Genomic DNA, 27481 nt, shown 5'->3' on the forward strand with positions numbered 1-27481 from the left:
TTTTTGCATGGAATTTATGTGAATATTATATCAAGCTTTTAAAAAATGTGGTTGGCACTAAGTCTTTGGTTTATTATAAATTGGTTTCCACACGAAATGCTTTATATAGTATAATAAATTGATTGCCACTGTATATTGGTTTGTGTTTATAATATATTGGATTGACTGAATAGTAAATCTTTCTTTTCAGCAATTACTTTTATTGGTGTGAGTAAATTATATTGGTTTCACAGTGAGCCAAAATGTTTTGCATCTAAATTATACTGTCTTGGTCAGGTGATGCTGAGTTTAACATTTAATTTAAAGATTGGAGGAATAAAAAAAAATAATAATAAAAAAATAAAAAATAAAGATTGGAGGAAAATATATATATGAATATTGCTTCTCTTATAATAATTACATCATTTTTATAGATAACAATAGTTCACTCCAAAGTCTCATATTAAAGTTGAAAAGATTTAAGTTACATAAATCTTTTCACATTCTATGCCAGTTTGTGTTTCAATGTTCGGTATAGAAGATGTAGAATGTATTTTATTGCTATCCGGAACTCTGATCAAGGTGTATCATGTACAAAAGATCGCATTTCAGCACAATATAAGGCAGAACATTCTAAGAATTATAGCTTTTCAAAAATGATAGAAATTTCTTCAACTCTTAAGATAATGAGTCTCTAATACAAAACGGTTGTATTTAATACCAACATGATAGTGTATTATAGTTGGAATTCTTTCGCTTGTTAAAAGTTTGGGTCTTGTGGCTTTTCAAGGTTTTTAAAATGGAAAGATTCTATCAGAAAACTGCAGTTTATACAATTCTAGAATTCCTTATTATCACTGCTTATTTAATTCTTGCAACTAGCTGTGATTAAGCAACTGCTTTGTGCCTTCAAGTTGCTTGAAATCTAACATAGTAACTAGAGGCATATGTGGAAACAAATGACTAAAATTTTACCTGTGATGGGAAAAGAAAAGTTGTCTTTGTGGTTCAGAAGATACTGAGTTTGAGGTGTGATTGGGCCTCCAAGTGGACAGGCCAGGTGGATATAAAGTCTAGAGATTAGGTAAGAAATTGGGAATGGAGTTGAAGACTTTCGGCAAGCTGAAGATTTAATAGGGCATGAGAGTATAAAGGAAGGATATAAAAAAGAGTAGAGGACCAGAGATAAATGTGGACAATTAAGCCTCGGGCAGAGGAAAAGAACTACGTATGACATCAGTGATTACCCCATTAATACCCATTCTCCTGTATTTTGTGTCAGAAATTCTTTCCATTTAACTAGGCTCTTAGGTCCCCAGATAGAAGCACATTTCAATGTGACCAAGTGCCTGCCCATGAGATATGAATGGAAGTGAAATATGCAACTTCCAGATGTAATTTTTTTTTAAAGATTTTATTTATCTACAAGAACATGAGCATGAGCAGGGGGAGAGGTAGAGGGAGAAGGAGAAGCAGGCTCCCTGCTGAGTGGGGACTTGATCCCAGGGCCCCTAGGATCATGACCTAAGCCCCAGGGCCCCTAGGATCATGACCTGAGCCCCAGGGCCCCTAGGATCATGACCTGAGCCAAAGGCAGACACTTAACGGACTAAGCCACCCAGGCACCTCCCAGATGTCACTTTTATAAGGAAGTCCCTTCTGCTCCATTCTCCCTTCATGCCATTCTCCCTGGCTAGGAACCGGCCCACCCTTGATGGCACAGAGGGAAACCACGTGCGGAGGATTCCAGGGTTAACCTGGTTCCCTGTATGTTCTCATGGGGCAGAGTACTATATCTACTCTGACCTACCTATCTCTAAAGTAAGTGCCCCAAATTTTGTATCATCTTTAAGTTCTGCTTTTGGGGGTCCAAGTTTGCCACAACTTAAGTTGTACTATAAATAATGCAAATATTTTTAAAAAGATTGAGCCATAGTGGCACCTTAAAACTCATATGGGAATCTGAAAGTATAAAAACTAACTAGGCTTGTTTTTTACGTCCATATTTAAACTTTCATTAGTTGCTATTTTAGCGTGACATGTGGCCGGGATCATTTTAAATCTTTTAAAAATGTATCAGTTTCTTTGGAGCCTAGTGTAAAGGTCCACCAAACTAGCTATGCATCAGAATTACCTGGCAAACTTTTAATTGCTCAGAATTTCATACATGTCCTTGAGGGAATTCTGATTAAAATCTATAAATAAAAGTCAAATATTTATAGACTATGTTGCAGAACAAACCCCACTGATAAGTAGTTTACCAGAGAGGATTCTTTGGAGCCGTTTGTTACAAAGATAGACAAAGATTTCCTAGACAAACATAACCCATGATGGGTTTGCCATGGATAGCAATAGTAATGTGTTATAAAATAGTATTCAAGGCAAAACATAAATAGGAAAAAGAGCCTCATTTTATAAAAAGTTAGTTCCCACAAAACATATCAAAATGACACATGTGCATGATGCTTGAAACACATAAAAAATAAAATAAATTGATCAGACATTTAATTAATAAATGTAGATCAAATGTTGAACCTTGTGAACATAGACAACAATCTATTTTTAACCATTTAAAGAACTAATTAAAAAGAAGAAGTTACCAGATAACTACATAATATTTTAAAAGAGCATTCTGTACTCTAGCTATAGCAGAGCCATTGATTTTAAACTTATTGTTTTATATTTATAAGAAATTTATCAAATCATTCATCATCACTCTTGCATGTTCTTTGTATTTAATTCTACTTTGTTAAAATTGTTTTCTGTCTTTCTCTATAGCTATGAACTGTGGTGTGCTTAGCTTTACTGTACTGAAGTGATTTTATGGCCCTGGTATCCGATGGTTAGCTACATTTACCTGAAATATATTCTTTTTTAATAATGATTTCTCTAATAAGCATTGTCAATTTTAAAATGGTTAATTTGGAGTCAAAATTACTACATAAGATCATGAATGTAAATTAAATTTTTAGTTAAAAATTTTCACTACAACCCCAAAATATGATAATATATTCCAGGCTTCCACAAGATTTTTGTTATTATACTGCCTTTGCCAAAAAAAAAAAAAATCTTTTCAAATAGGGATTCTGAATTTTCAATTAGATTTGTTTTAACAAATGTACAAACAATATTTGTACATTTGTCATTCATTTCTGAACTGTCATGATTTATTTTTAATGAATTTCTTCATCTTATTAAACCCTTCCATTGAATGAAGTCATGTCAATCATACAGTAACTTTGCTTTGAACTATTTGAAATGTTTACTCCTAAGATCAAAAGCTTGTGTCTCCACACATGTTAAAATTATTAGTGAGAAAATTGACACAGATTTAGTTATCTAAAATCATACCGCTAAAGGTCTATAACTATGCTATCTAATAAAATACTCATTAGCCACATGTGGCTATTTAAATTTAAATGAAATGAAATGAAAAAATCCCATTCTTCAATCTCATTAGCCACCTTTCAGGTGCTCAATAGCTACATTTGTCTAGTGTCTACTATACTGGATAACATAGATACAGAATATTTTCATTGTTGTAGAAATGTTCCTGGGACATGATTTTTCAAAAACAAGGATTTTTAGCAGTCGATTTATCCCATTGTCTTACCCTAAATTTTAATTCTGTATAATACAAATTATTTTTCTTTTTCTTTTATTTTTAAAGATTTTATTTATTTATTTGAGAGAGAGAGAGAATGAGAGATAGAAAGCACGAGAGGGAAGAGGGTCAGAGGGAGAAGCAGACTCCCTGCTGAGCAGGGAGCCCGATGCGGGACTCGATCCCGGGACTCCAGGATCGTGACCTGAGCCGAAGGCAGTCGCTTAACCAACTGAGCCACCCAGGCGCCCTACAAATTATTTTTCTATGGAAAAATAGTTCCAGGGCATGGTATATCAAGAGTTGGGTATCTCAATTTTTTGGTAATGGAGTAATGGACATTTTTTTTTAAAAGGCAGTGCTGGGCAAAGTTAAATAGCTTTAGGATAGCAGGACTCCATACAGCCCTAATAAACTTGGTGTGTGTGAACATTTTGGCTCTTCGAGAGGGGTTATATAATGTAATGTCCCCTAAATTTATATGACTATAGGATCTCCACATTTTCTTTTTTCTTTTGAAGAGTCTCTTAGAGTATCACATGTGAAGTATGTTATTTTAACAACTATCAAAAAATGGACTTTTAAAATAGATTTTGAAAAAATCTATTTTAAATTTTACTTAAACAATTGAGCAGCATGGATTTTGCAAACACTAACACATTTCTCCAATTCACAGTTGAGATTTGCATAGACAAGGCCAAAATCAAGACATTTATACTGTATTCATTTTAGGCAATTATGATTCTATTTTATAAAATTCTTTACTGCATTCCTAGTGATCTTCCTAACTACTGTAGCCTTTGGCGGTATGTATTAGCAGATTAGAAAACGACCTGCATCAGATAGAAACCAATTTATCACCAATATATTACTATTCATTAAATAAATAGACTATATTTCTAGTGGGATATAATAATGATTTATTTCAATTTACAGAATCAATAAGAATAGTACACTACTTACACATCTTCTGACCAATTCATGCTTCTCTTCTTTTTTTCCCCTTAAATTTCTCAAAGTTTATTTCCTCATGAAACCTTTAACTTTTTTTTTTTCCAAATGATGGCTTAATGATTCTACAGCTTTCAGTTGCTAATATTTACTAAAATCTTACTATGTCTTAAACAATATACTAGTCTTTTCATAATATCTTTGCTTTATCTTCTCACCATTCCTTAGAAAGCTAAATGTCCTTACGCATTTTATGGATGGTAAATCTGGTACTTGAAACGATTCATGTGTCCATGTACACAGCTAGTGAGTGGCAATCATGGGTTTTGTACCTAGATCTTTCTGACTCCAAAGACCTACCATGTTCTTTCCAGTGTTTTATATTGTCCCTCAAATCTTACATGATTATTTCCTTTTTACTGACACATTTTTATTTGGCTGGATGATAAATTCCTAAAATATTCCAGAGTTTATATCATTTATTCACTAGTTTTATGTGTGCTTCGTGCTTTGAGGCTCTGTACCTCTATTCTTGATTGTTTTTCCAAAAAGAATGACCACCATCCTCCATCTTAGCCTGTTTCACATTATTCAGAGATGTGTGTAACTCCAAGACCTGAGGATTGCACGGCACATGCTACTCTTTTCCATCTGCCAAGCCACTGCAGCCAGTTCGGTCCTTCACCCACTGTATTACTCCAACCGCCACTTCTGCCTTACTTCTCCCAGTACTGGAGAACTATATGATTACATCAGGCCTGATGAATACATTATCCAGATGAGCCTGGATAATCTCAGTTGATTTGCAACCTTAAATCGTCTGCAATCTTAATTCACCTAACATATTGACAGGTTCCAGTGATTCAGACATGTACATCTTTATAAGGCCATCATTCTGCCTACACAGAGAAGGATGTGTGTATGTGCAATCTGTCCTTTCACTCTTGAATGAAATGTTTAGAATTTGGTATATCCATTTAGTTTTTCTCCTTTCCTATGGTAGTGAACAGGTCTAGCCAAACTCAGGAAAACCTGATCATATGCCATATATTTCCTTTTACTGGGCATAGACTAGATTAGTGACAGAGAATATACAATCCCTGAGCCACTTACTTTCCACTTGACTTTGTAATGTGCCCATGACATGACTGTATAGGGAATACTTACTTAAAAACCTCATCTTACTATTCCTTATTTATGGCCCAATATTAATGTAAAGCAAAATGCAATACCTATTTTCTCATTTGAATGTTTCTATTTGACAAATTAGTAATCTAAGTGGTAAGAGTGTTTTCCTCAAAAGGCAAAATAAGTCAGTTTTATCTTGAAGAAAAAATATTTGACATATGTGTTTATTTACTCATTTATTAATAAGAAACTAGAATTTGACAAAAATGTTTAATCTTTGCTCTCATTTTCTAAGCTGCTTTGGGGAGTGTATTGAAATGTGCTAATCTAACTGAGGTGAACTGGTTTCTACTTTTACAAAATCCCCTTCACTCTGTTCCTGGGTTAGAGCAGGCCAGAAGACCTTGTAGAAGATTTAGAGATGGAAGCAAAAGAGTGGCTTTTTGGTTTTACGAATTTGTTTCTATTTATCTTGGGAAATAGATGTGCTGCCAGGAATTGTCTCATGGTAGCCTTTGTTGGGGTGTTGAGAAAGTTGCAGTGTGGTCACCTCATATCCTCTTTAAGCCAATCAATCAATTGCTTGGCTGCTTTAATATGTGGATAAGGATTTTACTGACTGAAAGCTGAGCACAATCAGAGAAGGAAAAAGGGACCTATCAGCCCTGTTCTGCTATGGATTATTCTTTAATAATCACTCTGAAGGTTGTCTCAGGTCCTTATACTGTTCTTCATATTCATCATTTTTGTAATCGGGGCACTCTAATAGCGATTCTTCGACAGGTTTTTGAGACTTTTGTTCTCTTGGCTGAATATGCCTGCATGCTTTGTATTTTAAAGGGCTTTTAAATTTTTTGTATTGTTTAATTTTCCCTGAGAATACACTTTTTTAAAACTATTTTAATTTTCATTTCTAGACACTTTAGAGAGAAAAGAATTATTTTTCTGTGGCCTGTCTACCACCTTCCTGAAGTCCAGTTTTGATATTTATTGACAAAACACACTTTTCTCTTTAAAAGTGATTATGAAATGAAGTAGCTTCAGTAATGTGAAGTGCCCCCACAGCTTTCTGAGTCAATGAAAATAATGATCACTTGGGCAAACTGTTCAGTTTAGTTCTTTCAGTTGACTATATTTATCTCCAAAATACCATATACAAATCAAAGTGCTAAATGTTTTTATAAATGAGTTTGAGATTTAACTTTATTTTGAATACTTGATATGAGCATCTATTTATTATTCCCACCTTATTTTCATTGATTTGAAGAATGTAAAATGAATTAAATCCCATGTGGAATATTCTGTGATTTAAACATTCACCTGAATAAATTGTACCTCAGAAGACTGGAAATTGTACTGCAATCATTATCCTTTTTGGTGATGTTACTTAATGCCAATGAAAGTTCACTTTGTATTGATGCTTGGGATCTAGATCTCCTTCATAGATTGAGACCTTCACAACTGATTAGCTATTAATTTTTACTTAGATGTTAAGATAAAAAGATTACTATGTTCAATACCTTGCTCAACTACTGCCTTTTATTGTGAATACATGATATGTAAAGCTCAATATCAGAATCACCAAGTATTTTAAAGACCATAGTTACCAAAACACAACTGCAGAGCTACAGAATTTAGCTGTCATCATTATTGTTCCCTATTCATCCAGCTATCTGTATCTATCATCTATCTATCTATCATCTATCGATTATCTATATTTTTCTGATCACTTGCTATTAAGAGTAGTGAATCAGTATAGACTTTAGATGAACTGCCTAGAAATATCAGCCTCCCTTAATATTTCTGAAAGAGGATGTGTGAGTATGTGTCACATTAAGACTGGAAAAAAAATAGTGACCTCTCTCTTCCCCTCTTTTGTTTTTTCCTTTCTTCCTTTTTTCCTTTCTCTCCTTTTTCATTTCTGCCTTTTTTTGGGGAAGTACTAAAAATATTCTAGAAGTTTCCCTACTGAATGCCCCCAAGTTACATTAACCACACTGGACCAAATACTCTTTACCAGTAAATCAAATGGAAGCAAGACAATTGGCTCAAACAGGTTACCCAGGCTTTACCTATGGACCAAGGAGAGGTTAACTTTCCTAGTTATACACTGGCAGGTTTGACATACAAACAAGAACTCCAGCAAGGCAGACAGCTAAATGGATGTAGACAATAAGCCACCATTTTAGATGAACATTTTCTCACATTTGTCTTTGTACCACCGATATCTATAACCATACATAGCATAAGTGAAAAGCTTATTAAATTCATCCTGACCATATAGTGAAAACTTGTGGGGGTGTCTGGGTGGCTCAGTCAGTTAAGAGTCCGACTCTTGATGTAGTCAGCTCAGGTCATGATCTCAGGGGTCCTGAGATCCAGCCTTCACCTTCCCCACCCCGCCCTGTCCCGGTCAGGCGCCGTGTTCAGCAAGGAGTCTGCTTGAGATTCTCTCTCTCCCTCTCCCTTGTGCCCATTCCCACTGCTCTTCCCGCATTCCCTCTCTGAAATAAATAAATAAATCTTAAAAACAAACAAACAAACTTATGTTCAGGCTGCTCTGCCACCTCCTTTGAAAATAGAAGAGAATTCTGGGCGCCTGGGTGGCTCAGTTGGTTAAGAAACTGCCTTTGGCTCAGGTCATGATCCTGGAGTCCCGGGATCGAGTCCTGCATCAGGTTCCCTGCTCAGCAGGGAGTCTGCTTCTCCCTCTGACCCTACCCCTCTCATGTGCTCTTTCTCTCATTCTCTCTCTCAAATAAATAAATAAAATCTTAAAAAAATAAAAAGAATAGAATTCACCATCAGTTTCTAAGCAGATATTTAGTGAAGTGTTCAATAAAACACTGAGGATCAATTTAAAAAATAAGGAAATGATTCTACTGCACTTTCTGACCAATACAGAAATACCTTCCTCAGTTCACTTCAGTTCGAGAAAAGCTTAATTTGACATAGTAAGAGAGTTCCAAGACAGGAAGAAAGTGAAGTTTTGTCAGAGGTTTAGAGTATGTGCCAAGTAGTGTATTAAGCTTTTTAAAGAGTGATTAAGGAAAAGTCTATTTTTCTTCCCCAAACACTACCTAAGCTTGCTCATAGTTTGGCCATAGGATACCATAGGAATTTCCAAGTCAACAGAAAGTGACCTTTAGAAATTTACAAATCTAGAGCAGAAAAGACAATTTCTTTTCTATATGTCTTATTGATTCTAATAATTAACAGGAAAAAACCCACATTTTATTTTTCAATCAAATCCATGTGTTCCCCAGAAAGCCAATCATAAAATGAATTATGTTTTCAACAATGATTTTCTTCTTATGACTCTTGACTCTACTTCTCTAACTTAGTTTAACATTTTGAAACAATATCACTGACAAAAAACTGTGAAAACAGTTACATTTTTTTGATTTTACATGAAGAGTAGCAAAAGCTAGAATCTTGTAGACATAAACTTTCTCTAGTGTTTACAGAGGTGTGTGCATTTCTATTTATTTATTTATTTATTTATTTTGGCTTTATTTTGTTTTGTTCTGTTCCATTTTGTTTTTGAGGGAGGAAGAAACAGTTTTAAAATAATAGGTCTTATAGTTACACGCATTCGCCTTTAAATTCTACTTCTACTACGCTGGGCCATTAACTTCTGTGTTGTCCAATTTCTTCATTTCTAAAATGTTTTCAATAGTATCTAAATAGTTTGACAAGTTACAAATAATATGCATTGCCCTGGACCTAGTAGTTATTGTGTTTTATTTATTATAGTTTTTTTTTGACAGTAGAAAAAACTATTAATTCAAACTAATAGATATTATTAAGGATGTATTTTGGCCCTTCCTCATATGTGCAACTTTGATCAGTTACTTTTTCACATTGACTTTCCAGCCGATCACATCACAGGCTCTTCCAGCTGAACTAATTTTTATTTCAAAAATATTTTGCATGGCTAAATTGTAAAACTTTTAAGTGGAATCTTTAAGCCCATTGTACTTACTTAAAAATAAGTTTTGTTTGTAAAATTCCATTAAAAGTAGAAGCAACCTGGCATCTCGACTATTTATTACTAAAGGAAAAGAGCAGGACAAAACAGCATGTTCATTATCAGAATGTTTTCCTCTAATCAGTTATATTTAGCGTGAATTAATAGGATTTTTCTAGCTTTCTAGTTTTTCAAGAGGAATTAATTTGAGACTGCCCACCCTACTAGCTTCTGACTTGGAGGGTTGAATTCACCAATTAAATTCACAGCAGATTAATTAGCTGGTAATTTGGGAAGTTAATCATCATTCAATGGTACTTATTAAGTGTTTTTATGCTCAGGAAACTTGTGTTGGAAATTGGTTTGGGATGATTGAAATCTCGCTTGAAGAAACATTTAAATGTGCTTTAGACACCCCAGCTTCAACCTAAATATACCTTTGGTGTTGCTCATCCTCTTTTATCACTGTTTAAGGGCAGATATTAAATACAATACAAAAATTTGTAAGAAACATATTACAAGTATTAGAACCTTCATGGCTTTCATTAGGGCTGATTAAGTCATGTTCCACGTTAAATATCCTGAAATAATTTTCAGCATTAGGTGCACAACCTACAATCTTTTTTTCTCTCCTACTCTCTCTGGGGGAATTTTTTACGTCTTGTCTCAGTTCACAGATGAAAATCAGTTTTGTGATTTCTTCCTAGAAGCTAATGGAAATTTGTTCAAATCACAAAGCCACCACACAGTATATCAAATTCAGCAGAAATACCTGTTCACTCAGTTAGCAAGAAGCCCAATTTGGAACAGCAAGGGAGGTCCTGGTCCGGAATGAGGTGAGTCAACAAAGTTTGTAAAATATTTACATAAATTCAGACCAGCTGAACACAGCCTCTTAGTCCTTTACTTTTAATGGTGATGTTTCCTTAACGATTCATGTACTATTTAGTGCAAATATAAAAATAAAATATACTTCTAATCATGTATACCTAAATATCCACGCATGCCGAAGCTCCTGTGCACGTATCCTTGGATTGCCCTTTGAAAATGATTGCATTTACGTTTTTGTGTTCAGAGAGCTGCAGGTGTAGATGATGCTGCCAGCCAGCTGTGAGAACCCTTATGGATTTCCCTGAACTGCATTTTCTTCCTTTTCTTTACTTTTCTATATTTGTGAGAGCTGATGAAAGAAGATTCACCTCTACACTTAGTTTGCCATTCTTGACCTGTTTGGAAATTAGACATATCCTTACACGGTAAGGGTGCTAACTGTAAGAATCGCTCCTATGTGTAGAGAATTCTATCTAAAGGTTTCCCAGAACCGCTTTCATTGGTAAAACTTTACCCACTTTCAGGAACGCTTTCTTTTCTCCAACCTTCTTTGCACCTGGTGCAGTGTAAGCCTGTTCTTTCTTATTGTGGCCTTAGTGTGACTACAGAACAGTAAGCTCAGTGCCACCTTTAACCTCACGTGCCTTCCTGTAAAAAGTAAGTGATTACAATGGTATTCGTTCCTTGAGGTCGTTCCATAGAAAAAACTCAGAACCGACAACTTCAGAAACATAATCTCTTAGACCAGCTTGCTGCACTGCTTTGGGCAGAATATTCTGTGAGATTTATGATTATCTGCTTCCTTCCTCGGGAATGAGGAGGCAAGAGCAGGTAAGGTGATGTGCCATTTGCTACATTCTTATTAGCCAACAGAGCTAAGATTTCCAGCAACACTGATGAAGGCAACTGGTCATGATATTAAATTGCTCTAAATTTCATACAAAGACATCTACTATGATAATTTTGTATACGTTTTAAACAGTTTCTTAGTACTTAATACATTCTATTAGTATTCCTTTAAACAGTAATAGATTAAGATATAAGGCAAGCTAAATTTTCGTACACATAACAAAAATCTTTACAGAATTCTATTTTTTTCTTTGAAAAACTGAGTGCTCCTCCTGTACATTTCATTCTATAAGGAAAAAACAATTTTGTGATGATTTGGGTAAATATGTCTTACTTCAGATACTTGCTGGAATCTTACCATACCAAAGTAAACACCCAACATATGCCATTTCAACAATGAAGGTTTATCGGTACTGTATTTATAATTCATCTTTCCTTTTGAAGGGTAAGAAGGATCTTTAGCAAAGAGTCATTTTTCATTGGTGATTTTGAAAGCTATTCTTAGTGAGTTAGAAATAACGGTTAATGATTTGGGGTAAAGGGCAAGATGTTGGTAGAAAAGGGGTGCTCTGCCAAATGATGATGTTAAGGAACTCAGGGTTGCACATATGTGGGATTGGCCAACAACCATTGTTTACTATTATTAAGTGTCCATCTACCTTAGGTTGCCCTTTTGTGAAAGTCTTTTCCTTTTTGTGGTTCACCTTGATGTTCACATTAACCTGATTTTGTCAGTATATAAACATCCAGTAAGGGAAAGGTTGAATCCATGTTGTGATTTACCACTAGCTTAGACCATAGGGATGCCCTTGGGCCATGCACTCCCTGTGTCCACACATTTGTTGGAGAATTAAACTGGAACATAAAAGTGCTTCAGTTTTATCTGCCATGGTTCATCTCTGACCCTACTCCCCACCGAGGATACAGAAATGGAGTTTTATCACTTACACTATTTTTGACAACCTAAGGTAAACTGGAATTCTCTTTTGTAATTCACCTGTAAATCAACTCAGACACAGTTTGAAAAGTCTATTATTGGATATGTAAAATAAAATAGTTTTACTGGATATGTAAAGTAAAATTATTTTGCAAGATCTAAAGTTTTATGACTTTGATTTCATAACATTCTTGAACCCACATCAACTTTTGCTATTTTTACTGAAGAAAGAACTTATCCATATGACCTCCAGAGTTTTACTACATGTCTAATTATATGATTACCGTAAGGTTTCACACTAACTAAATGTATGAGTTGTTTGCGTACAATTTCTAGAGACATGTAAATGATTGTCACCATTCCATCTCACCACAACCCCACTTTGCCCAAAAGATGAGGCAAGATTTGTCATTCTTACCAAGGAGTAAAAAATGTGTCCAAATTTCAAAGGATTTTGCAGGAGAAAAAGAATGCTCATTTTTTGGAGGAGATAACAAATTTTTCCTATCACTATTCTAAAATCTTGAGAATTTTTTAGAGGTATATTACATCTGTATTATTTCCTGAAAGTAAGTGAAAATAAAATACTGGATAACCGGCCCCCTTTTTTTTACTATCAGAGAAAAATCAGAAATTCTTTGAGTAAGGAATGTAAATTAGTATGCGAATGAACACACTATTTTTTTCTTTTTAGAGATTCATGAATTGATTGAAAACAGAAATTGAAAATGTAGGTAGGTCAGATATAATTCATATCATTTGGAACATTTTCCTGTCTTTACAAATTCAGAATATCTGAATTCTTTACAAAATCACCTTATTTTCATTTTCTTTCTTTTTCCTTCCCTCCATCCCTCCTTCCTTCCTTCCTTTTGTTCTTTTTTCCATTCATTTTGTTCTTTTTCCCAATGAATAAATTGAACTCTTTTAATAATAGGTTTGAAGTGAATGTTCCCAGTCATTAAGGACGCTTACGTTTTGGGAAATACATTGACAGGTGAAGAGAGGACCCAAGTTGCAAGAATGAAACCACCCTCAAGAGTTCTGCTGCGTAGTTGATGGTTGCCAAGGCTATGTGTTTGGAATCCAGATAATACTACATGAAATAAGTAGTAAAACATATAATTTTTCTCAGCATATAGAGCAGATAAACTAACTCAAGTTTTACTTATTAAATGCTAGGATTATCGACATTGTTCTAAGGTTTCTTGCATATTCAGAAAGCAGATAAGGTATAAACCCTGCCATTCTAAAAAGAATACAGTCTTACTGCTGTGTTTACTCTTATCCTTTGCTTCAAGACTCTGCATGTGATGCCAGTGGTAAAGAGAAAACCTGAGGGACGCCTCGGGGGCGCAGTTGGTGAAGTGTCTGCCTTTGGCTCAGGTCATGATCCCAGGGTCCTGGAATTGAGTCCTCCATCGGGCCCCCTGCTCGGGGGAGTTTGCTTGTCCCTCTGCCTCCACTCCCCCTGCTTGTACTCTCTATGAGAAAAACTAAAGTCTTTTTTTTTTTTTTTAAAGATTTTATTTATTTATTTGACAGAGAGAGAGAGAGCGAGAGAGAGAACACAAGCAGGGGAAGTGGGAGAGGGAGAAGCAGGCTTCCCACCGAGCAGGGAGCCCGATGCGGGGCTCAATCCCAGGACCCTGGGATCATGACCTGAGCTGAAGGCAGGTGCTTAACAACTGAGCCACCCAGGTGCCCCAAAAACTGAAGTCTTAATAAAAGAGAAAACCTAAGTAAAATCATGTGAAACACTCTGCAGTCCCATCTAGAAATTATTCTACATTTATTTTATGTATTTATTTTTCTTCTTATTCACTTTTTCACTTGTTTAGTTAGCTAATTGTCCTTATGTATCTAGATAATCCTATATAGTTTGGGCCTATTTTCCCTAGGCTAATCCAGACTGGAATTTTCTGAGGGTGACTTGAGAGGTCATGGCTTTTTGACGCATGTACCACAAATCTAACATCTTGATGAGGTCTGGGGGGTATTAACCCAGCCTAGCCAGAAGTTTGCCAGACTTTATTTTTCCTTTTCTTTTGTGTTAAGGCAAGGAATCCAAAGATAGAGAAGCAAAATTTTAATGACTTCTGGCAAGTTATAGAACTGCTTTGAAACTCAGTTTACACATTTGAGGAAGAAAGAGAATTAGATGGGGAATTAACACTTATTTACGGGCTTCCATGTCGCCTTTTTTGTTCTTCATAATACCCATTTGAATAGTTGTTTTATCCTCATTTCATTGAAATGGATTAAGAGAAATATTAAATAACTTGTTCCAAGTAAGGAACAATTAAATAACAAAATCAGGATTCTATTTTGAGTCCACCTTGAGTCTTTGTCACCAAAATGTATGTGTTTTTTTCTCATTGTACCTCATTATACAAAATAAGATTACCTGAAATACTACATATAAAGTAGAAGAAATTAAAACTCCTCTCTTTTATGATTGAAATTAGGAGTTTAAACCCCATGCTTAAGAATTTAATTAGATGTGGCTTTATAAACATGAATTCTGCAGTGTTCTTAGACTTACAGAGAAAGATCCAGTTGTGAGGTTTGGGTCAAGGATAGAAATAAATCTGAAGACATGAGAAAGATGAGTAGACCCTTAGGAGAGGACAGAATGAAGAAAAGATAGAAACAGTGAACCAAAAATGGACCTAGATTTATAATTTTGGAAATTATAGAGAATTTTTTTTAAGAACTAAAGCAGCTAATACTCATATTCTTTAGTTGTTGCAAGTCACTTTTGTCTTTAGGTCTTCCTGACATTTAATAAACTTGATTATATGGATTGCTTTGCTTCATTTGGTAAACAAGGGGATTTTCTGTTTCCGATTTCTGGGTTATCAAACTTCCAGAAAGGTGTGCTATGCATGGCAAGAATTCTATAAAACAGTTTAGTAAGAATAGAAATTCAGAGCCATAGGAGGTAGCAAGAATTAAAGCCCCCACAGGATTCCCAGGGATCTGGAAGAGGTGGTTTTGTTTCCTACAGAGTACAAAATTGGGTTTGGAGCAAGTACTTTTGAGAATCTCAAGGATCAAGGAAATTTCCAACTCTGATACCTAGGTGATGTTTGTATGTGTTTATGTATATGGGCAGGTAGGTATGTTGGCTCTTGAACAACATATGTTTGAACTGCATGGGTCCAATTATATGTGATTGTTTTTTGATAAGTATTGTATAGCGCTGTAAATGTATTTTCTCTTCCTTACGATTTTCTTAATAACATTTTTTCTATAACTTACTTTATTATAAGAACACAGTATATAATACATGTAACATACACAGTATGTGTTAATGGGCTATTTATGTTATCAGTAAGGCTTCTGGTTAACAGTGGATTACTAGGGGCATCTGGGTGGCTCAGTCGGTTAAGTATCAGACTCTTAGTTTCTGCTCAGGCCGTGATCTCATGGGTCATGATCTCGTGGGTCATGATATCAAGCGCTGCGTTGGGTCCCAGGCTCAGTGTGCAGTGTGCTTGAGATTCTCTGTCTCTTCACCACCCACCCCCACACACGTGTTCCCTTTCTCTCTCTCTCTCTCACTCAAATAAAGAAATAAAATCTTTAAAAAACAAAACAACCCCCCAAAAAGGACTACTAGTGGTTAAGTTTTGGGGGGAGTTATATAGATTTTCAACTCTGCAGGGGGTGGATGCCCTAACCCTGGTGTCATTCAAGGGTCAACTGTACATATATTGTACTTGGTACTAAGCAGTGGTCTCAGGCACACTTAAGTCATTTGTATTTTCCAGACCATACATTTCTATGATTAAATATAAGTAGTAATACAAATAGAAATTCACTGCCTCTATTTCTGTCTTCTATGGGAATTTATCACAAAATTTGTCCAGAAGTTTGGGAAATCTGCCAGAGTCTTATTTGTACAGTGTATATGGAAAACTCTACCTATTTCTTGTATCTTCCGCAGCTTTGACCCCTGTCAAAATCAAAGTTATCACTTTGATGCTGGTGACCAATGGGGATGATGCTCTTCTTGGTGCCTATGGATGACCACCAAGCTGAATTAGTTGCCTTTGCAAGTCAGCAGATATTGGCTTTCTGACTGTCCATCAGAAATATTAAGCACCCAGGTGTTAATATCCATCACAACTCCCACACAAATCCTTCCCATTCTTACAGAAATGTTTAAAACCGAAATGATTAACTCTTAACAGATAAAACTTTCATTATCCCAAGGGCCGTATAGCAAAACATAATAATTTTCAATTTTGTTTTCTACCTACCCCATCATCTTAGGACTCAGTCAAGGAGTTATGTGCCTGAGGATGACCCGAGTAAGGCTCTCCATACTGTTGTCAAATTAATTATTAGACAGTCCTACACATTTTAACTAATCATTTTGGCTTATTTTCCAACAAAATCTGTGTAGCTCAAAACCAATGCATAATTTCCTTGAAGAATCATTCATTACATATGTAGTGAGACTCATAGTGAATATATCTACTAGCAAATTCCCAGAGAATCCTGAGTCCTGGGCACAACCACATTGCCTGCAAAAGGAAAAAAAAATGAACAAAGAAAACAAACAAACAAAAATCAGCAAATCACGTAAGGGAGAAACGCCATATGCTAGAGCATTTAATACACAACAACTTCATGATGGAGGTGAGGTGATGGTGTGAGGGACTGGAAAAGGATATTCACTAATCCTCACATACTCCACACTGCCGTTCCCTCCATTACTCACCCACAGCTCTCCCTTCACCATTTTGGTTAAAAAAAGTAATTATATTTATTTTATTTAAATAAAATTCAGTTATATTGAGTTACAGTGATATAAAATGTAAGCATATGAAGTTGCACATTTAATAAAGTGCTTCATGGAAGTAATAAATTGCTTGAAATCAACTGAATTAATAAGACCAGAATCTAAGATCATGCTATGCTCTTAGAATGTATGTTTGATGACCTACTGTCACTTTATAGTATTTTAAATAAAAATGATGAAGTACTCTTTAATAGGTTAGTTTAAATAAGATAATTTCACAGGAACTCAGGCCCAGGGACAATGCCAACAGACTCAGGAAGGAAGGAGTTGTATTTTTCTCATTCTCTTTAATAGTATAGGTATTTTTTGGAAACTATATTGTTTTTGTATCATTTATTATAAATTACCATTCCAAAGATACCAGCAGAGTATTCATAAGATAAACTTAATGAATGAAAATTAGAAAAATAATGAATGTATAACATATATTAAGCAATACATCATATTTGATGAATTGTTAACTGAGCATAGGAAATTACTAATTTTCAAGCACTAAGATGTTTTGCTACAGTCCCTTGTGTAATCACAAGACCATTATTAAAATCCACATATTGAAGAACAGGAAGCAGAGTTTCAGAGAGTTACTAGTAAAGTTGGCATTTGGATGCGGTATATAATCTGACCTTAAACTTCGTTAAGATTATCACATTGCTACATTGCTGTACACAGGTCATGTGTTGTGTGACCTTGACTAAGTCAATTAAAATATGTACTTCAATTTCCCTTTCTATAGAGTGGAAAGAAATATACTATTCATCTTATATAGCAGTTTTGAGGATGAACTTGACTTAATATGTATAAAATACTTAAAATAACGAAGAGCATTTTGAAAGCACTATCAGCTATTATTATTCTACATTTATAAGTGATAACAAATTTAGCATGTATTTATTAAAAAAACACTTTAATTTCCTTCCCGTTCTCTCTTTCTTCCTTCCCTTCTTCCTATTTCTTTCAAATATACTAATATCCAAAATATTTTATTAATGATAATTACAACTCCATTCCGTATATGGTATTGTTACTTTTTTCCAATACACTATTATTACCTCAAGTAACTATTATTTTTTTATTATTTTTTTGCTCTTTCATAGGAAAAAAAAACTTTGATGATGCTAAAGACCATATCCAAGGTTACAGAATTAGCAAATGGTAGACTCGAGATCTTTGAGATATGAAGTTAAATGAACCTCAAGCCATTCACATTTTTGTATGTCTCACAAATAAATCATACCCTCTTTATTAGATTGTAAATGTCTTAGAATTCAGGACAATTTCATATTTTTGCTTCTGTCTTCAGAGTTGAAAATACAATGTGTTTCCCATCAGGGATAGATAGATGATAGATAGATAGATAGACAGATAGATAGATAGATAGATAGATAGATAGATAGATAGATAGGTAGGTAGATATAATAAATATGTGTGCATGTGCGTCCAGTATATGTGTGTATATATATAGTAATAATTTAGTAGTTAAGTAGTAGTCATTAAATAAGTCATAAGACAAATCATGTCACTGCCCTTATCTATTATACTTAGAAGGAAACCCAAGGGATTTACTGTGTGGACTAAAGTCTACTCATCACCTGGCCCCTCAATACCACTTTAAATAAATCTATTAGTTTCCTATCCTTAAGTCTGCCCCACCCATACAATGGCTTTTGCTATTGCTTTAAAATACCAAGAGTACTTTTGCCTTAAGACTTTCGTACTTAGTGTTTCTTGCCGGTTTTCCACATGTGAAACCCTAAATTCATTTGTCTTCACATTTATTGAGCGCATACCAAATACTCTTTTAAACACTTGAAATGAATTATTCTTTTTTAAAATTATCTTATTATTAAATAAGTTATTATCTGTTTGGTGCCATGGGTTAAGAATACTGAGAAAAATAAACACTGCGTAGTATCACTTATATGTGAAATCCAAAAATAAATCAAACTTAAAGAAACAGAGAGTAGAAAAGTGGTTGCAGAGGGTGAAGATGTAGGAAGCTGTTGGTAAAAGAGTAAAAACTTTCAGGTCTAAGACAAATAAGTTCTGAGGATCTAATGTAAAACATAATGACTAGTTAATAACACTAGATTATATATTTGAAATATCCTAACAGAGTCCTTATTGTCCAGTTTATGACTGAGATACTGTAACCACTCAATTAGATGTTAAATGGATAGTTACTTTTGGAGCTGAAGGGTTAGAGCAGGAAAGGGGATACAGAGAGAGGAGCTCTCAACAGAGATGGGTTTAAAGTCATGGGATGAGTGGGATTAATTGAGTAAGAAACAGAAAGTGATGCAGAGTAGAACTTAAATGTTCTCACCACCCCACTCCATTCCTCCCCCCGAAAAAAAGAATACTGGAATATTTAAGAATACAAGTACAAAATGGAAATTTCATCAAGTGGTACGAAAAATATGAAAGCAACTAATGAATTGGGCTGAAAACAAAAATTTAAATACGTGGTTTAGTTAGCTTACCATCCCTTCACATAGGCATATTCCTCAATCTGGGTTATTTGAAGAAATGTTTATTGACTCTTCCAGTAGAATGACAAAGACACAGCAAGGTCAGACACTTTCAATAGGAAAGATGGTTCTGGGGAATAGAAGTCAATTATATAAACTATCAATTGATTATGAGTCCAAAGTAAATGTCAGTCCTGTTACATACTTCTGAGAAAAGGATGCTAACATATAAAATAGCATGTTGGCTGCCAAGGTCTCATAAACTCTGATAAAACAGATGTCCATATATACTTCTTAAATATGCAACATAATGAGCCACAAAACAGTGAAATAAATATTTTATTTTGAATAACCAAAGTCATCACTGATTTGGAAGAACTACTTCATGCAGACAATTAAATGAAACAATTTTGAGAAAAATGCATCACAGGTGATGGTAGAGTATCCAATTACTGATGGATAGTCATAGTATGTGCCTGACTATTATGTGCTTCCATAGACATTTCTTACATGGTGATCACATGAAAATATTTACTACGACAGCTCGCAAGTACTTTCTCCATCCTTTGTGAGCAAGAGGCAAAAGAAACTGCATCACTTTCTGTTTCTTACTCAATTAATCCCACTCATCCCATGACTTTAAACGCCATCTCTGTTGAGAGCTCCTCTCTCTGTATCCCCTTTCCTGCTCTAACCCTTCAGCTCCAAAAGTAACTATCCATTTAACATCTAATTGAGTGGTTACAGTATCTCAGTCATAACCTGACCAATAAGGACTATTGATTAACCTGCATACCCCACACTTGCCATTCCTCAGGAAATCTATCCATCTCTGTAATTGACGCTATATCCAGCCAATTGCTCAGCCTGAAAACGGAGGGGGGTGCATGATCTCCTTGGACTGACTCATTTCTGATGGAAATTTCAGTCAGGTTTACCTTTAACATTGTATTCCTGAGTCACTATTTCTTCCCATTTTCTTTGCTAAGGCTACTGTTATCTGTTATCTACACTAACATCATAGACTTCTGATAGGTTTCCCTGCCTTAACTCTTCAGCCCCCTTACGGTACATTACCTGTATAGAGATAGTACAGAGACTCTCTCCTTGAGTCTCCCCTGAGCTCCCTTTTGGACTAGGTGTTATCCTTGACCCCATTAAAGCCAGTTTTAGCAAAGAGTCCTGATAAGTTGGCTTGACAAGACTCCCCTATCCTTGATATCTGATCACTCTTGATACCTGACCAGGTTCTTCTTCCTCCACCTTGATGTCTAAGCCCATGCCTGTCTTAGCAAAAATCCAAGTAGGACAGTTAAGCTAGAATCTCCTTATTCTTGATGTCTCCTCTTAGGACGTTTCTCTCCACTGATCCTATCCCTGGGCTTGTTGGGTAAAAACCCCCAGGTATCTTTTTTTACTCCAGAAGTCTCTTTCTCTAGCTGCGGTAGTTGCTGAATAAAATCGGTCTTTATTGTTTTAATTAGTATCCAACTTTTTCTTTGACAGCTGCCATCTTTCTTTAGAAAGCAGTCATACTTTCTAAAACATAAGTCACCTTTTGGTTAAAGGCTTTTATTATATTCCAATAAACTAGAATGAAATACAAATTCTTCACCATATATCTTCAAGATACTGCATTATCTGAATCTCTCTAATTCTTCCTCCACTTTGTTCCTTCTCTTCCTTTCAAGATTTTCATATGACTGCCTCTCTCATCAGTTAGGGCTTCCTTTAAATATCAACTTTCTCAGAAAACCCTTCAGTGAATTCCCTACATAAAGTAAAGCGCCCTCATCATCTCATCACTGTCTTATGATCCTCTTTGTTTTCTTTGTTGCTCTTCTGTGTTTTAAATATTCTTATTAATTTATGGGATCATCATCTGAGTCCTTCCAGTAGAGTAGTGCAGGATTCAGGGGACAACTGAATATTTTTCACTATCTGCCTGCCTGCTCTGTTCTGTAGAACCAGGAGGTGAGAATCATAAAGGCAAAATAACACAAAGAAACGAAGAGAGAAAACACACTTACAACCTAGAAAAAATTATCATGTTTTGGTCTTCAATAATGAAAATAATTTTTCAAAGGTTTCTATCAGAAATTGTCCCATTAGAAGTGAATAAATAATACATAGATTAGGATACACACATTTTTAATTCAAGGACAGATCTTAGTTCAAAAGTTTGACTAACCTCTTAAAATCCTTAATGTTCCAAATGAAAAGTCACTTTGGGGGGCAATTAGAGGATATACTCATTAAACCAATTGTACAAAGGCCATACAGCATGGGTATAAGAGGTTAGGCAGAACCATTGAGAAGTAACCTGGAAAACCAGTCATTTGAACGACTGCCTTTGAGATTACCTCACAGCAAGCATACACTAGGGCAACTGCATTTGGTTTCAGGTTCAAAGTTATAGAGTACAAAGGATAAAGAAACTCTGCCCTCCCTTCTCATTTAAGTAGTTTTAATTTGAACTTCAATACAACAGTTGAGTAGCAAAGAAGTATGTCTGGAGGACTTAACAAAATGCTCAATGCTCAGGTTATGCCAGTTGCATAAGGAATTTATAGCAAATAACTAGCTTACAAACAAGAGTAAGATCTCCTCCTCTCCCATCAATAATAGCTAAAAGTGAACAATAACATCCATATTAAGTGGCTAAAGCCGAGCCCTTAAATCACAAAATTGATGTCTCCTTTTATATAATTGTCTATTGTACATCTAGAGAAGAAAAATCAGGTCTAAGAAACTTTGAGAGACAGAGGCATGACAGAGACCTACAATGGAGACAAAAAATGATTTATCTTTTTATCTTGTGAACAAGATCTATAGCAAAGTAGAGATCCAAAACCTTATACAAAGCAATCATGGAGATATATCAGACAAAGTAAGAAGAAAAATGTTCATTTCTCCATGCCTTTCTAACCTCTGCCACCAGTTTCAGAATTAAATTGCTCTTTTCTTTTTTTTTTTTTTGAGTTAGTAATTTGTCTCTTTGATTTCTCAGTTATTGAAAAAACAACAAAATATCATGTCTGCTAAAACTCAGGCAGAACATCTTCCTTTTCTGAAGGAAAGGAGACCCTTCCATGGACAGGTCCTGGAGACAGAGCTGAGAAATGACACATTTAGTAATTCTCTGGGGCTAGATGACCCAATCAATAGCACTGATAGTTTTTCCACATATAAGCTTGATTTTTCCCACCTGGTACCTAGAGGCTTAATAAATTTGTGGTGCAAAGTCTGTTTCAAATAAGGCTTCGATTGACAAAGGTAAGAGTAAGAGGGATGGAGATAAATCATGATTCTTTTCTTTCAAAATTATTTCTTGTCATACCAAGTGTAAGATTTTAATTAATTTACTCTTAACAACTGTGTCCATTTAACACGTATAACCTTTAAGAAGAGGACAGTTTGGTTTTAGTGGAATGAGATAACAGTATAAGTTATATCTCTGGCTCTGCTTTTAAAAACCGTGAGGGTATGCCCTTGAGCATTCCTCTTGTCCCGTCAATAAGCCAACGCCTTGAGTAGCTCTGAGGGACACAGGTCATGTTGCAGTCATGTAAATGGAGCTCCTGAAGTGAGGCAGTCCTTGTTCTAAATGCCTTGTTTGCATGGGCCTGGCCATACTTCTCCATGTCTCCAAGAATCACTATAGAGTAAAGCTTTAGAACTCTAACAACTTCTAAGATTCCAAGCAGTTCTAAAATCATGTTTATTTGGCACTGCACAAAGTTATTAAGATCTCTCAGCAAAAGGGTTAATACTTCCTAACAGGATTCTGGATTTTAAGGATTCATTTCTATAATTTTGGAAAAGGCTCAGGCACTATCCCTTTGAAAATTACCTCCTAACCATGTTACTTTCTTTCTTCTAAAACTGTAATTACTGTAAGGTTGCAACTTTTAGCTAATCTCCATGTCTCTTGTTTTCTTTATCAGTCCCCATCTTTGTACTATATTCTGTGTACTTTCTTTAGATTGAAAAACTGGTTCACCAATTTTCTTTTTATTGGGGTTTACACTGTGGTTTAACATTTGAGTAATTTACTTAATATTTTCCTAGGATTTGAGCTTACTTATTTTTTAAAAATATTGCCTTGGTCATTAGTAAACTTTTGTTAGCCATTTTTATTTTTAAAAAATAAATGTCCATATATTATGTGTTTTGCAGTCCAAATTAAAAGAATTCACACCCTAGAAAAAAAAATTTCCATACATTTCATAGAGGATTGGAATTGAGAACTAACTCCTAAAATTCTTAAGAAAAAGATGACAATCAAGCCAATAAAAAAAATGACAATAACAATAGACATTGCAGAGAAAAGGAAACATCGATGACAGAATATATTAAAATAACTTCAACTTTAATAATAATCAGGGAAATGAAAGTTAAAATGACACAGTCTTAAATCCAATAGATTGACACCAATTTTTAAAAGTCTGATAATGCACATCTTTTCAAAGATGTGATATCAATTCTACATGTAAGTGAAGTCCTACAGTATTTGTCTTTCTCTGACTTAGTTTACTTAGTGTTATACTCTCTAACTCCATCCATGTCATTGCAAATGTCAAGATTTCATTCTTTTTGATGGCTGAGTAATATTCCATTATATATATATATATTTTCCTCATCTTCTCTATCCATTCATCTGTCAATGGAAATTTGGGTTTTCTCCATTGTTTGGCTATAGTTGATAATGCTGCTATAAACATCAGGGTACATGTATCTTTTTGAATTAGTGTTCTTAAATTCTTTGTGTAAATACCTAGTAATGCAATTACTGGATCATAAGATTGTTCTATTTTTAATGTTTTGAGAAAACTCCATACTGTTTTCCATAGTGGCTGCACCAGTTTACATTCCCACCAACAGTGCACAAGTGTTCCTTTTTCTCCACATCCTCACCAACAGCTGATGGTTACCAGAGACAGATGGGTGGAGGGATGAGTTAGATAGGTGATGGGGATTAAGGAGTGCACTTGTGATGAGCACTGGGTGTTGTATGGAAGTGCTGAATCACTATATTGTACACCTGAAACTAATATAACACTGCATGTTAGGTAACTGCGGTTAAAATAAAAACTTAAAAATGAAATAAAATAAATTTTAAAAGATGTGATATAATGGGAACCATGATATAAATACTGGTAGGAGTGAAATTAAAAACAATTTGTAAAATTAGTTGGTATCTTCTGTAAAGTTCTACATTCCAGATCATTTAACACATGAATCCACTTTATAAAAGGTACATACTTTATAGAAACTCTTTCCGATGTACACCAGAAGACAAATACAAGAATGATTAAGGTGGCATGTTTGTAATAGCAAAACAAACAAATAAAAAAACTAACCCAACATCCAATAAGAGAATGGATAAATATACTCCAGTATATTCAAAAAATTGAAAATTATGCAGTATTTTTTTTTAAAGATTTTATTTATTTATTTGAGAGAGAGAATGAGAGATAGCACGGGAGGGAAGAGGGTCAGAGGGAGAAGCAGACTCCCTGCTTGGCAGGGGGCCCGATGTGGGACTCGATCCGGGGACTCCAGGATCATGACCTGAGCCGAAGGCAGTTGCTTAACCAACTGAGCCACCCAGGCGCCCGAAAATTATGCAGTATTTTAAATGAAGAAACCATAGCTACACACATCAACACAGACAACTATTAGAATAATTATGAGATTAAAAATCAAGGTACCAGAAAAAAGGCAAAATTTAAAAATATATTGTTTAGGGCGTCTGGGTGGCTCAGTTGTTAAGCAACTGCCTTCAGCTCAGGTCATGATCCTGGAGTCCCAGGATCGAGTCCCGCATTGGGCTCCCCGCTCGGCGAGGGGCCTGCTTCTCCCCGTAACCCTCCCCACTCTCATGTGCTCTCTCTCTCTCATTCTCACTCTCTCAAAAATAAATAAATAAATCTTAAAAAAAAATAAAAGAAATAAAAATATGTTGTTTATGGATACATACATATCCAGTAAAAATATAAAGAAAAACAAGAGAATGATTTTTTTTTAAATACACTTAAATCAGTATTCAATGTTATCTTTTGAGAACAGCTAAAGCTATTAGGGGACAGGCAGGGAATTCTACAAGTTTATATAATTTTACAATTGTGCCTTTGTTAATGTTATTGTTATGCTTCATATATGTTACACATTTTCCATGTATTCCCTAATATAAAATTTTAAAAATCTATTTTTCAAGTACAACTTTAGAAGAGCATACACCAACCTGTTGACTCTGTTTAACTCTAGACATGTGGAGTGGCATGTGGTTGCTAGATTATAAAAGGCTTTCATTTTCTGTCACATTATAAATCATCCTAATGTTTGCTCTTATAATGTTTCTCTTTGATAGCTGATTGGGCTTTCCAACAAATAAACCTCCTATTTATCATACAGTTATACCTATTTCCTGTTTCCCCACCCCCACAGTGGGAACAGTCTCAAACTCAATCTCAAATATTCTCTTTCTAGTCCTATAATTTTAGTCAAGTATAATGGACTGTCTTTGGGTATATAGCATCACTTAGGTCTACTTTTCCTAAAGATCTATATTTACTGTATGCTTCCTCCTCCTTTCTGCCTGTATTTCTACTTATTTGTTCAAGAAATAAAGAAATTACCTATTTCCCTCTTCAAATTGTATGTTTGTTTTGTTTAATACCTGAAATTTATTTTTTTAAAGATTTATTTATTTATTTTAAAGAGAGAGAAAAAGCAGGTGGGGGTGCAGGTGGGGAGAGAGAGAGAGAGAGAGAGAGAGAGAGTCTCAAGCAGACTCCTTGCTGAGCGCAGAGCCCCATGCGGGGCTCCTTCTCATGGCCCTGAGATCATGACCTGAGCTGAAATCAGAAGCTGGATGCTCAGCTGACTCAGCCACCCAGGCATCCCTCAATACCTAAAATTTCTAATGGTGTTCTTTGATATATGGTAGCCTAATCTACCCTTTATAAATTGCAGAGGAAGTGATGCTTGAAAGGCCAGGAGTTCCAGAATAAGATGATTTGAAAGACTATTGTCAAGTACAATACTTCTTAGAAGCAAAAGAAATGGAAGAACCATCTACACTATTTTCACCCCAGTCATGTGTATTTACATTTACCTAAGATTTCTAAATTTCCAGACTTTCTCTCAAACCAGGTCCACATTCACATTTCAAATCTTCCCTTCTCAGATATGTTAATGAGATTGTTCCCAGGTCACCAGAGGAAAATCAGACACATTGCTGTTTTAGGTGTTTCACAACGAAGGTGAAAGATAATGCAAGCATTTTTCAATGAAAAAGATGCTAGCATTTTTCTGAAAAACAGTTACCAGAAAGTTGCCATCAAAATGGATGCTCTGTACCTCTCTAAAATTATTCAATTACAATTGTTGTTTCCAATATCTAATATGTTAGGTTAAAGAAAAAAAATCTATTTTTTCCCTTCAGCTACAATTCCTTTTTCTTGAATTGCTTTTTCAAGGCATCCAATAAATAAGCCCAGTTCTCTTTAATTACTGAGCTTAGTTATGAAAGTTATGAAAGAGTGATCACAAGAAAGGGGATTGTAGTTGGCTAGCACTGTTCTTTTGTTATCTTCTCTGTTTCCTTCTGTGATACAAATGATTCCCTTTTGCTTGCTGACAGTGGCATTTGCTTTGGGCTAAAAAAAAAAAAAAACACTCAGAACACCAGCTAGAAAAATATTTGTTATTTCAACAAATTGCCCCGTCTTCAAAATTCAACATTTGTCATTATCCACAGTTGTAATAATATGAACAAGTGTGGTCTATTCCTCTGCTATGGAATATCCTTCATGCTCAGCTTCTGGAATGAAGTCAAACATATGTTACCAAGAACACCATGCTTTGTGAAGTTTGAAGTGGGTAAGTTCACTTACCCATGAAGTTTAAACACATACTACAATAACAATTATTCTCACCTTGTTGA

This window comes from Zalophus californianus, chromosome 2 (assembly GCF_009762305.2).
Source record: "Zalophus californianus isolate mZalCal1 chromosome 2, mZalCal1.pri.v2, whole genome shotgun sequence".
Taxonomy (NCBI): Eukaryota; Metazoa; Chordata; class Mammalia; order Carnivora; family Otariidae; genus Zalophus; species Zalophus californianus.